Raw genomic sequence first — 13,555 nt, 5'->3', positions numbered from 1 at the left:
AGTTTGTTTCCCCTTGTGTTTTCTTGCTCAGTTTGAATCTCACTAGCTTCTTTTCATCCACTTGGGGGTCATTTCTCTGTGTTCCTTCTGCTTGGCCCAAGTGATTAGACACTGACCTAAAGTATCTTGTTGGATTCAGTAATTTGCCTCTTTCCTTCAACTTACACATTACTAAGGTTACAATTGGATTTTTCATTTCTATGTACTGCTCATCAGTAATTCCTTCCCTGGTGGCCCTGCTGATTTATAATATTGTCATTCATAGTTCCTGTGATTTTGAACTTTACCATAAAGATACGAACAGGCTTCACTTCTAATGCAAGACATCTGAGTAAAAGGTCAGTGAAACACAATACAACCACCTGGCTAAACTTCTGAAAGAGATTCATGGACACTCATGTGGGTGTGCAAATGCAGGAAATGTCCATGTAAGGAGCTATGAAACAATGAACATCAAAATTCCAACAAGGCAGGGAGTAAGAAAATGTTAACCTTGTCTTCTCCCGGCATGGGGCATTTACTGCAAGTATAGGAAGCAACTGTTGAATAAAGGATTTCTGAAAAAAGGGAGAAAGTCTAGTAGCATTCATCCTTGAAGTTAGCTCTTTCCTGCCTAAAACCAAGGTTATTTATAAGACTTCTCTACCATGTAACTGCAGAGAAATCTTTACTTTTCTAAGCAAAATTTTTTTTCTCATTTGACAGAGAGCAACCATAATGTAAGAAAACTACATTCCCCACTGCTCATGCATTTCTCAAATATGGCAGGATGCTTGTTGTTTTATTGGGAATTCTGAACAAACAGGCATTGATGACTGAGTAAAACTGGCAACCAAGGACAGAAGCAGTTGAAGACCTGCACAACTGAAGGCAGTGAGACAGGAAGCCTGTTGCTGCGTGAATGTGTTGCCATCTTACCACCTGTGGTGTTTAATACCCCCCTCTCCACTTCTCATCAGGCTCCAGCTTTGCTCCCTGTCACCAGGAAGGTCCAGTCCCTGCTAGCACAGGCTACATTCTGAACAGCTTGATGCCACCTCTATTGGCAGGACATGATAATTGTAATATTTAGGATTAATCTATAATGATCAAGGTGGAGACAAAGAGCAGTAATCCTAGCTCATCTGATGAGGCTTTTTAAAGGCTGACCCTCCAAGCCTGAGTTTTCTGAGACATTGCAAACATCAAACCTAATGTCCAACATTTTTGTGAGGCTGAAATGAAGAGTGTGTGTGAGGCACCTGGTACTGTACCTGGTGTAGTACACACTCCATAAATATTAAAGTCTGTCCCTGAAATCCTCAAGCAGCAAATGACAATATGGACATTTTCTTATCCATCTATGGAAATAATAGATTAATAGGGGCTGAGGGACATTGAGAACAGCCAGTTCTGCCATAGAAGAGCCATTAGGGCACATTTTGGCACTGCTCCACCATTAAGGCCATTGTTTCAACGATTTTCATCCTAGACTCTTAGTTTGACAAACACATATAGACACCAAAGGCAAGATTTTCACTCTTTTTTTGCTTACAGTTTTGCCTGTAAGTCGTGAAAATGAGAAAGAGAATGTTCATTATTTTATGTTGGATTCTGAACAAATAGGCATCAATATCTTAAGTAATTAATGTAACACATGTTTAGGCAAAATTGTGCTTGAAATATACAGCAGTCTGGATGTTACCACCCCCTTTGTTAATATGACCAACATAGGAAATGATGTATCTATGTGAAACATAATAAATTATCAGGAATATAGTCTGTTTCCTAGCTAAATATGTTAACCACATACTTTTTTTCTGTATCTGAAAACATTCATTAAACATCTGTTAGCAAATGGGCACAAACTAGTTTATATAGCCATCCCGTTCTGTGGGCTTGATTATGTTGATTTAACTGGAGGCAGACATGTCAACATGCTAGAACCAGGATTCTTCACCCTAAATGTTCATCAGGAAACCAAAATTATTCCTCAATCAATAGCTGTTCACAAGATTTTAGTCATAAAGTGTCCTGTGCCATCCTACGTTACTCACTTTTTTCTCCTCTCTATTCTGAGTGAAATCACCTAGCCCAGGAACCCTTCCCAGTGGGCAGTCACAGGGAGAAGTTTTGTTTCATGGCCAAGAAGAGGACATGCGAACCCAGACCAGCTATTACATAGGCTTATCAGGGGCTTACAAAGTGGTTTACTGTAAACAGAACCACTGAGACGCTTCAACTCCTTCTTGAACTAGGAATACAGAGAGAATGAGGCAGTTGACAATGAGAGTTGAGACTCACAGGATGTCATGTATAGAGGGAATTTATGGTGGCCGTAGTGAGCCATAGGCACTGAAGTGGGCCAGGGACAGAAAAAGGGGATGCAGTAAAAAAAAAAGCAAAGCAAACAACCAAGCAAACCAAGAAAAAACAGAGTAGAAAACACAGAAATCAGTTGATACCAGAACAGGAAAAAACAGATGCCTGGAATGTTTCAGTTGTATTAATACAAGAGCAGTAGAGCAGAGGTGTGGATCGTTGCTACTGAAGTCTTTAGAATATCCTTAGGCTCAAGGTCACCCTTCAAATCTACTGTCCACAAGGAGCTGGCTCCAATTATAACTCCTGGCTTCACCCACTCCTCTTCTTAGCACCCTCATGAGTTTTTATCTTCCTTCTTACTCTATGTGTATTCTCAATAAAAGTAGCCCTTTTAATTGAACTAACTTGAGTCTCTGAAACTTGCAACCACAAAAGTTAGCTCTATTTTATTTCTCAGTCATGTGTTTTTCCACATTCAAATATTGAATTTTATCACAGATTTAGGCTCTGAACTCTTTTTGCCTCTTTGTGTTAAATGAAGAGGTGGTGCTTCCTAGGATTCTAGAAAGTAGCATAACAAAACAGTAACTGGAAATTCATTATGAGTTTTTTGACTTTTCACAAATTGTAGTCCCCATTTTGCCATTCTTCTACAAATTTGGCTTCATCGTTTCAAGTTTCCCTGTGAGTTTTCTCAGCTCTGGTCCTAGCTGGCCCACATATCTTGTTAAGATAGCTCTGAGTCCCTCTATTCTCAATGTCAGGTTAACTCATGTGCAAAAGGACCACAGTGAAGTCAGGTGCTGCCTTGTGACTGTCATCTTCCAAAGAAATGTTTTTAGTGTTCTTATTATAAAAGTTATATATGCTTATTGAAAAAAATAAGAGACAGCAGAAGAATAAAAAGAAAAAAATTGTCTATACTTAGAGGAAAATAATCATGGTTAAAATGTATTGTTTTATCCTAATTTCTTTGTACATGTTGAGAAATAGTTGAGATCATAGGGGATATATGTTGCTGAAGCCTCATAACTTACTTAGCACCATAATATAAACATCTTTCCAAGCTTTAAAAAACTCTTTGTAAACATTAGTTTTAATCATGGCACAACAGTCCACCAAATGGAATTTCATCACTTACAATATACTCGATAATTCCACAGTGTTAAACATTTGTTTACAATATTAGGCTAATATAAATAATTATGTAATGGACATCTAGTCCATGTTTTGAATGATTGTTTTCAGATGGATTTCTGAATGTGTAGCCACTGGGAAAGAGTGTACTTTAGCATTTATAAGGCCATTTAAAGGCTTTTTTTTTTTTTTTAAGAAAAAACTTAGAGGCTGTTAAGATTAAACAGCTTGTCCTCTATGGCATCTAACCAACTATCATGAACACTGGATGGCTGGATAGCTATCCTGAGACCAAGATGTCAGATGCTCCAATGACTAAGGCTGTTTGTACCCCTACCAAATTTTGTGGTTTGGAAATGTCACACAGTCATAGCCTGATTTTCTACTCAGAAACTTTGACTAGATGAGCAATCTTGGCTCACCTCAAGTAAGAGTTAGATGAATTCGATTTCTGTGTTGGGTCCTAAACAGATTGTTATTAAAAGTGAAAATATGTATCAAAAGTGTTTACATATGCATCCATATAAAATAGCCCTCTCCATCTTCAAGACCAGTTGTGTGGCAGGAGATGGGAGAGGAGCTCGGACTGGTAAGAAAAAGCTCTGCATGACCCAATCCCACCTCTGCTTCTAGGAGAGGAATCTGCATTTACCTTCTACATATTTGTCCTCTGAATGAACTACCTTTTGAAGAAATTGTACTTGGGAGCTGGGTGGGGGAGGGGGTAGGAGGAATTCAAAAGCACCAATCTCAATATAGGTTTGTAAAAGAGAAGCTGAATACATTTAGCTGCTTTTTAATTTTATTGTAGTCACATGACTTTGTTTGAAGAACAATCCATTTTCAAACTCTCTAAAAATACAACTTTTAATGCATGTATCAAAATACATAAAGAGAAATATAAGTGATAAGAGGATTTATGACTTGTTATTTAATTTTCTTTTCAACATCTTTTTCTTTCTTTTTATTTTTTGAGTTGGGGTCTGGGTTCAACGGATCCTCCCACCTCAGCTCCAGAGTCTCTGGGGTTACAGGTGCATGCCACCATATCCAGCTAATTCTTTTTTGCACAGATGGAGTCTCACTGTGTTGCCCAGGCTGGTCTCCAACTCCTGACCTCAAGCAATCCTCCTGCCTTGGCCTCCTAAAGTGCTGGGATTACAGGTATGAGCCACTGCATCTGGCCGATCAACATCCATGTTTAAATGATTTTTAAAAATATTCCGTGTTGGATAAGGGCCTTTTATGTACAAACCTCTAGAAATTCTATTACTGAGGCATTGTGGTACTTGTAGTCTTCTAGAACTGTTTCTCAAACTGTTTCTCAAACTGTTTCTCAAACTGTTTCTCAATGACATAAAATGTCCATGAGAAAACAGCAGCATCCCACAGAAAACAAGTTACGGAAGCTGCAGTTGTTCATTCATTCACTCAACAGACATATTTGAGGGCCTCCTGTGTACATGTGTTGTGCTAGATGCTGACTATACAATATTAACCAAGGCCTAGCTTTTGTCCTCAGGAACTTACAGCCTTGTGAGGAAACATGCACAACAAAAATAAAAATAGCACAGGGTAAATGTTAACATGGAAACTTCGTGGGGTGAAGTGGGAAGAGAGAAGAAATGTACATCTCTTAGGGAGAAAATGGGAAAAAATTACAAGGAAAGAAAAATTGAGCTGAGGACAGGGCTGGGTTCATGGCATGCATATGTCACCTAAAGCCAGCTTCTACAGCGTCTCATGCCTGGCTCAGTGCTCTACTCTTGCTATCTTGAAATTCTTCATACTTTTTAAACAAGGGGACTGTATTTTCATTTTATACTGAACCCCCAAAATTATGTACAGTAGCTGGTCCTGGCCAAGCTAGGTGATGAAGTGGGTGAAAGTTTCTTAAGCAAATGGAGTAGTAAGAGATGGAAATGTAAAAGAATGGGAAATGTAAAATCTACTGAGTTGTGTAATTTGACTAAGTTACATGTTGGGGTGGAGCTGGAAGTGTGGAGATGATGAGGTAAGGCAAATCGTAGGACCTGGATCTTGAAGGGTCTTGGGTTTGTTGCAAAAGAGCTTAGATTTTATCCCATGAGTGATATAGTCATTCAAAATTTTGACTGAGTAAGTAGCAAGAGTACATAGAATGAGAAAAGCAGCAGGCCTAGCAGTGCACTCTGGAGAAAATTAAAATACAAGGCTTGGGTAGGGAAATTGGAATCAATAAAGTAAAGAGAGAGAATGCATGAAAGGCTACATGACTGGGAGAGTAGCATTACATACTAACCAAAAAAACAAGCTTTAATCAGTTATTTTTAAATTGACAAAAAAAGTTCTATATGTTTGTCATATACAACATGATCTTTTGAAACGTGTATGTTGTAGAATAGTTAAACTGAGCTAAGTAGCATGCATTACCTCAAATACCATTTTTTGGTGGGAAGAATACTTCAAATCCACTATCAGTGATTTTGAAGAATATTTTATATATATATATATATATATATGTATATACACACATATATTTTTGAGACGGAGTCTCACTCTGTCGCCCAAGCTGGAGTGCAGTGGCTCAATCTCAGCTCACTGCAATCTCCGTTTCCCAGGTTCAAGCGATTCTCCTGCCTCAGCCTCCTGAGTAGCTGGGACTACAGGCTCATGCCACCACACCCAGTTAATTTTTGTATTTTTAGTAGAGATGGGGTTTCACCATGTTGGCCAGGATGGCCTTGATCTCCTGACCTCATGATCCGCCTGCCTTCGTCTCCCAAAGTGCTGGGATTACAGTCATAAGCCACCGCACCCGGCCAGAATATAATATATTCTTATTAACTACAGTCATGTACAATAGATATGAACTTATTTCTTCTGACTGAAATTTTGTATCCTTTCACTTACAAGTTTTTGAAAGGAAGGGGCAGTCAACAGCAGCAGGGAAGGGGTGATTGCCTTGCTCATCCTCATGGCCCAGTGCAGCTGCACCTTAGCCATGTTCCTGTCCTCTTGGTCCGGGTGTTCTCCCTAGTCCTCTCACCTTCCTTTGTGCATGTCTCCTGTGGGTTTCTCTTTACCATTCCAAAGTAGTCCCAGGCATCCTAAAGGCACTCCATCCTTCTATCCAGCAAGGATTGGGCGAGAATAGATGAAAACTCAAAGCAGAGGCTGACAGATCACCAGCTTGCCATGATATGTGATTTAAATCAGCCCAAACCACCCATGCAAGTACCATGCTTTGGGTGTCAATCAAAATAAGTACTTGGCTTCACACTCCTGTGTCTTCATGCTGTTGTGTTCAACTTTCTCCTTTCACCTTACAATCTGCTTCGCTTCTGCAGCCCCTGCTTCCTGGGGTTCCTGGTCTTGTTGCCTCTCTGCATCCACTCTTTGCCTTGGGACTTGGCAGAGCAGCCACTCTTGGTGTTCCTGAGGACGTGCCTTCCTGCACCTCCTGGTTCCTTGCATTTCTGGCTTGCCTGACCTAGGTTTGAGCCCTTGGATCCCACTGGAATGATTGCTCACTTGGTTTGCTGCCATCAACCCTATCCATCATGATGGTGACACACACTATCTTGTTCTTGCTGCTTTTCGAAACCCCAGAGTCAAACCCACCATTTAAAATCAATAATACAAAAGCTATGTCCCTTGTCTTGTACACTTTGACATTCTCCACAAGATGATCCTTTATTGAAGTCCCTTCAAATGACAGCCTGAGGCTGAATGGAGGACAGGAAGGTTGTCCTGAGGATACTTCGGGTGGGAATTTTACGTCAATCTTGTCTTCATTTACTCCATCATCTCAGTTCTTGTGTGACTCTGCTGGGTGGGTTCTCTGTATAAGTGGCCTCTTGCATGAGTCATTTCTCAAGCGAAAATACATTTCCAGTGGTTCATTTTCAAGCTTTAAGATAGCATTTTGAGCTTTATATACATATAGATACAAGCTTATATATATAATACCCACACATATATATGCTGTATATGTGAAGTACACAATTTCAGAAATCCTTAATTTCTCACATACTTATTTGGTAGTAACATTAAGGGATTATGAAAACATTTTCATCAGACACAGATCCAAATGAAAAAAATAAAAGGGAAAAACACTATAGAAATCCCTGGCAAGGCATTGGGTAGTAGGTGCCTGGTATCCATCTAGCTAGACTAGTGTGTACATCTGGATATGATACAAGTTTTGCCTTCCTAAAAAAGGTTTGGAACTTTTTTGTTAGGAAGGAATGCAGGACAAGATCTTGGTTTCTTAGTTTGGACAAGCTTCCTGTTGAGTGGTTGGAGCTGTGCTAAGAAGCTGTTTTAAGAGTGTGCATGTGTGCAGGAGGTAAGGACCCAGGCCTGGGAGAGGAACTGAAGGACAGGCAGAGGTTATGACAATGGGAGGATTCACTTGCCTTGCCATGCCAAGCCTCAGCTGGTGTAGCCTCCAGAGGTCATGTGAGGGGCATCTGTTTCATTGGATTTAGAATGATAAAAAAAACTATGGTCTCTTGATAATTATTTGCCTTAAAAAGAGCTAAATAGTGGCTTTCAATAAATAGTATATTCTCTTAGTTTTTTTCTATAATATAAAATATGAGGCAACATACAAGAAAAATCCATCCAGGTTTCCATTAGTCTAAAATGCTTTGCCAATTGTAACTTTTCTCAGGGGCTTTTTCTAGAAGCCATTGGGCCAATTATTGTGCCCTGGAAATGTGCGAGGGAAGAGCTCACAAATCCCCCCTGAGATCTGTATCGACTCATCCCTTAGAGACAGCAAACAGCATATCCCTAAGCCCTGAATATCTTCCTGCCAAACTCCTCTGGGTGCCTGTGTGATAGACATGTGTCTGATCCAAAGGGTGGAGGCATCTAACTCCACCCCTCACTACCATTTTCCTTTCAGTCATGTGCTTTCAGCTGCACCTGTTGTCATGCTTAGCCCTATAACTGTTTACTTTGATCTCATTGAACTTGCTTGTAATAACTTCTGCGCATTCATTGGACAATCTATTACCAGACCCACACAATATTCTTAAGAAATGCGTGGTTTAGTTTGAGTAAATAGGCAGGTGAGATATATTTGTAGAGCTTAAAAATAATGAGCTGTTCGGTCAATATGTCACCCTACACAGATAAGCAGCTGATCTTGTTAAATATATATATATATATTCTGAAAGTTCATAGGGAATCACTGAATTCATGCAAGTAAGTAGATTGGTTTTCAAATTACTTGTGGTGAAAATGAATTTATTCCTCCCTTAAATATACCTAATAAATAGCTGCAAATGGGAGAATTGCTTTCCTTGAGCTTTTAAACAATTTAATTCTGTATTTATTATAGGATAATGCTCTGGTAAGAACGTAAAGCATTAGCTTTGGGAAAAAGAAGATTTACTATTTTCCACTCACTGATCCATCAAGGAAGACTCTACTCCAATGCTCTGCTCCTTGTTCATCTATGAAACAAATTATAAGAGAGAATATGGAGTGGACAACGGATGCACCCAGCTCAGTAACTAACAATGTCTAAGTCAGTGCCCTGGAGCCAATCTGTTCCTCCTCTCCCCACCCCCATAAATAAAGGTAATGCAATTTCCATCACTTTGAAAGTCCCTTTTAAATTCTCACTTGAGAATTACTGAGTTAGTGCAAAATGCATACCCTAACAAAACAAAACAAAATAAAGCAAAACCAAACAAATGCCTTGAGTTCAGTGTACCTACAACCAGATGTAAAGTTTAATTTTTGAGGCAATGGTGTCATAAAGCACCCAATCACTTCTGCTGAGATAAAATTAACTCATTTGCACATCCCACTCCATAAGACTCCATGTGAACGACCTGTCCCATGCACCTGTTGAGGCACAGCTTGGGGTGGACACCAGGCAAGATTCCAAGATAGGCTAGGACTGTGGGCAGAAAACCAGCAGGCATGCAGGTCCTGTCCATGAGAGTTTGGGCCCAAGTGCCCAGGGCTATTAGTCAGAATAGGCACCCCATTTCCCCTGCTGCTCACTCCTTCAAATGGAACGAGTGTGCCAGTGACCTTGGTGTGCAGGAATTAACACTTGTAGCTTAAGCATCGGGCAGTCTGAGTTCAGATGCCAGCTGTCTAGAGGGATGCTGAGAAATGCCAACAGCCCAGAGTCTGAAGACGTGGAAGATCCAGGTCCTGAGGGAAACTGAGCTGGGTGTAGCCCTGCCCCTGGGAGACCTGGGAGATGGGACCTGTAGTGCCAGCTCATTCCCAGGCAATTGGAGTGAGCCCTGCACACAGCAATACATCAAATTTTGAGAGATTCATTTTATCAGACACTAATACTGCTGATTCCTTAAGTGACTTTTTAACAGTTTCTAATTGTCAAGAAATGAGGCAGTATCTTTCATTCTAAGAGCCTAACCCCTCATGAGTTTAAAGAAGACTTTTTAAATTGTAAAAATAATATAATGATAAAGCAAAAACTCAAGCAGTGTAGATAGGCAGCAGATAAAAAGTAAGTCAAATCAGTTTCTAATATATTTATTTTGTATATACACTAAAATATGGTTCTAATATTTTTTCAATCTTAATCTTGAGTAGTCTAAGGAGAAAATTGTATCATGTCATCTGTAAAAGTGATAATTGGTATCCTTTCCAATAGCCTTTTATATCATATTTACATAGTTATACAATTTATATTACACACACACACACACACTCACACCTGATAGAGTTGGCTTTTCTTTTTTTTTAACCTGATTTTAATGGAAATGCTTCTAGGATAGCATATCCCAAAAAGGTGTATATTAAAAATTGTTCAAAAGAAGTTTAATGTGAGTATTGTGAAAAAGTTCTGCATTCTCAAATAAAAGTGGTAGAAAACACTATATTTAAGAGTTAAACTTGGTGTTTGGATTTCTCAGAGCCTTTAATAGGCTAATTAGGACTTTAAGGTGACTCTCCAAGGGGAACTGGTCTGTTTGGCAAACTTGTCCTTGACCTCAGGACATATGTACATGAAACTGTTATTAATCTTTTAGTATGTAATATATCACGAACATCTTCCTGTGTTGTTAAATATTCTTCTACAACTGTTTCTAATCAAATATATGGAAGCTGTTAATTTTCTTAGACTCCTAACAGTTTTTGCTTTACATGTTTTCAGGGGCAGTTCAGATTTGTGGGCCTGAATTTTATACAATTTTAGGAGTCTCTTTTTAGACAAAGAGTACAAAGTTAGAAGCACAAAATTGTTAGTATGCCTGTTTGTTTTCTGCTGCTATATCTTGAATGGGAATGTTGTCTGCAATGAACACAAAAATCTCTCTCTCTCAGTATCTTTGCTTTATTTGCTATTAAAATTGATCTCCCCGCCTTCGCTTTTCTATCTTTGCTTTATCATTTTGTTTTTGTCAGCTTCTCTTGTATTTATTAGAAAAATATGAAAACCAAAAGAATTTGCCTTGTAATAAGATACATTAAATTACTTCTGAAAAGGTTTCATGTCATCCACAAATTAAGAGCTGATTCAGAAAAATTTTAATAGTAGCAATAGTATTTACAGAAACAACTATAATACTAACAGTGGCTACTCACTATGTGCCAAGCATTGAGTTATCTACTTAATATGGATTATGTTTTGATAGCACAAATCCTATAAGATACGTACTACTAATATTCACATTTCATAGATGAGAACGCTGACGCATGCAGTATTAGACAGCCGTGAGTGTGGAGACAGATTCACACGGAGCCCACTGAGAGTCTGGCCTTTTATGAGGAAGCTTCCTCCTTCTCTTCAACAAGAAGTCCGGGTCTGCATCGCCCTGCTGAGGATGCTAATATGCAAACGCAGTGAGTCTACAGATTACAAGTGTAATAACATAATGGAATATTTTATATAAAATCTTGAAACGGACAAATTTCACATCAGGAACTGTTAGCATAATGTCATGTGATTCTAATGCCTATTAAATTTTAAAGATCAATCAATAAATTATAAATTAACAAATAGTGACCTACAAACGTCTAAGTGAAGGTGGGGGCTCCGGGGAGGGGGAGAGAATTTGAAAAGTCTGCTCGACCCCTTGGCAGCGATTCCAAGGCTAAGGGAAGCTCCCTCTCAGGTGCCTGACAGCAGGAGCAGCCGGATTTTGGAAAGGGAGGAGGCCGGGACGCATGCAGCTTGGTGGGGGCTGTGTCCGAGGTCCGCAGGGAGAAGGTGAGCGACAGCCCCAGCAGGGACCTACTGCTGGCGCCCACTCCCCGCGGCCGCTGGCCAAGTGTGGGCTCTCGGGTTCGTTTCCACCCAGCGCGGCGGTGTTACTCGGAGAAGGAAAATAAATGTCTGCGGTTGCTCTGCCGGGCTGCGGGGGCGGTGCCCTGGAAGGAGGGGCTGTGCATCTGCACCATTTCTAGGAATGTCCGCCCTCTGGGAACCCAGCCCTGAAGTGCTCTGAGAATGAGCCATGTTTACGGAAAGCCTCTGTCTCATGCTCCGCATTCTCTGTTCTGATTCTGACCACAGCAAGAGTGGACGCTCTCCACGCCTGGAGATTCCCATTCCAGCTTAGCCTTGCCAGGCAACCATTCTTATCAGGGCTGCAAGATCTTTCCCCTTGAGACCCCAAGGTCCCTACATACCCTCTCAAGGGCTTAAGCTGCTCTGATCTCAAAAGGCATGCATTAGGGTGCCCCCTCTGCAGCCTAACCACTTCCCACACTGCGGAGCAGAGCTGCTAGCCAGCCCTCTCATTCCTGCTTGCTTTGGCTAGCTTACAACACCCCAAATCACACACACCAAATGCAGGTGGCTCTACCTGGGAAGGGGAAACGATTTATTGTGAGCGGCGTTTTGCATGTTGCTCAGTGAGATGAAGGCAAGCTCTGAGGAAAAAGTTCAGCTTTTTGTTTGGCTTCTTATCTTTGAAAGTATAATTAATGAATCCACAAGTAGAGCATTTACCTGGACATTATAAAATACTTTGGATTTTCCTAGCCTCTGTGCCATCCCGCTGATGAACCCTGAAGCTCTCTTTTTCATTATGTGTCTCAGAGCAGGCAAACTCCAGGAAGCCCGTGCTGGCGAACGCTTCCCATCAGACAACTCTGTCTGGAGCCACCATTTGAAAATATCCCCAAGGCTATTGTATTCAACCTTTACTTAAAGATCATTTCTATGAGGCATCCAATTTCTGCGGCTCTCTTGGGCTGCGGTTTAAGACAGGCTTCACAGTATTTACTGTTTATAGTTTTGAGCTGACAGCTATTTAAGGGCAAGAGATTTCATCTGCCACCATGTCTCACAGCTTTTGCCACCAACACATTTACCAGACAGAACAAGCTGGAACTTTGTGAAACCAAGGAAACAAGTGTAATATGGTTTAGGGAAAAAAAATTAAAATTTGGAGTTATTTTCCTGCTGATTGTTTCTGTGTGCTCCGTCACATTGAATTATGGGGAGCTGGCGTATCAATGGCATCTGTATGGCCTGCAATAATAGCCACTTGTTCATCAGACATGTAGGATGGTTGGCTCTACTGATCTTGGCTGAGATCACCTGCATTCATGGCTGGCTGTTGGCTGGGGTGACCGGGGTGACTGATCTCTGCTTCCCACGCCTCTCATCATCCAGCAGGCTAGCCTGGGCATGTCATCACAACAGTAAAGCAGAACCACAGCAGAAATACTCATGGTCTCTTGAGACCTAGTCTCAGAATTAACATACCATCAAGTCCAGTGAATTCTAGTCTAAAGAAAGTTCAAGGTCAGCCCATTTTTAAGGCAATGGGAAAATAAACTCTGGAAAGAACTGTAAAGTCACAAAACAAAATCACCGGACAAAGGGAGGTTTGAAGTATTGGTGCTATTAATACGATCCACCATGGTTGTATACAGGCCTTTCTCCTCTTCCCTGGAGTTCTTCCACCATGTCTTACTTACCTTTCTGTCTGCCAGTTCTTAGGACAGCACATGGCACATAGTCAGTACTCACTAAGCAACCTTGCATTACTTTGCGCATGAGTGTACATTAGAATAGGCTCCGATACTACAACTACATTTTAATTTTTTTCTTGCAGCAATTACATCAGTATTAGAGATGCCTCATTGCCCTCCACCCACACCTACTTCCAGCATTTCCTCT

The 13,555-nt window shown here is 40.6% G+C and overlaps 1 long non-coding RNA gene across 1 annotated transcript; it reads left to right on the top strand.

The window, feature by feature from the left end:
* Nucleotides 1–263: 263 nt before the first annotated feature.
* LOC129040610 (uncharacterized) lies at nucleotides 264–11,416 on the top strand. Its single transcript, XR_008503685.1, has 4 exons — nucleotides 264–338; nucleotides 4,515–4,605; nucleotides 8,774–9,015; nucleotides 11,103–11,416. It is a non-coding gene; the product is annotated as an uncharacterized LOC129040610 (long non-coding RNA).
* The last annotated feature ends 2,139 nt before the right edge of the window (nucleotides 11,417–13,555 follow it).

This window comes from Pongo pygmaeus, chromosome 6 (genome assembly GCF_028885625.2).
Source record: "Pongo pygmaeus isolate AG05252 chromosome 6, NHGRI_mPonPyg2-v2.0_pri, whole genome shotgun sequence".
NCBI lineage: Eukaryota > Metazoa > Chordata > Mammalia > Primates > Hominidae > Pongo > Pongo pygmaeus.
This window is presented reverse-complemented; position numbering and strand designations above follow the sequence as displayed.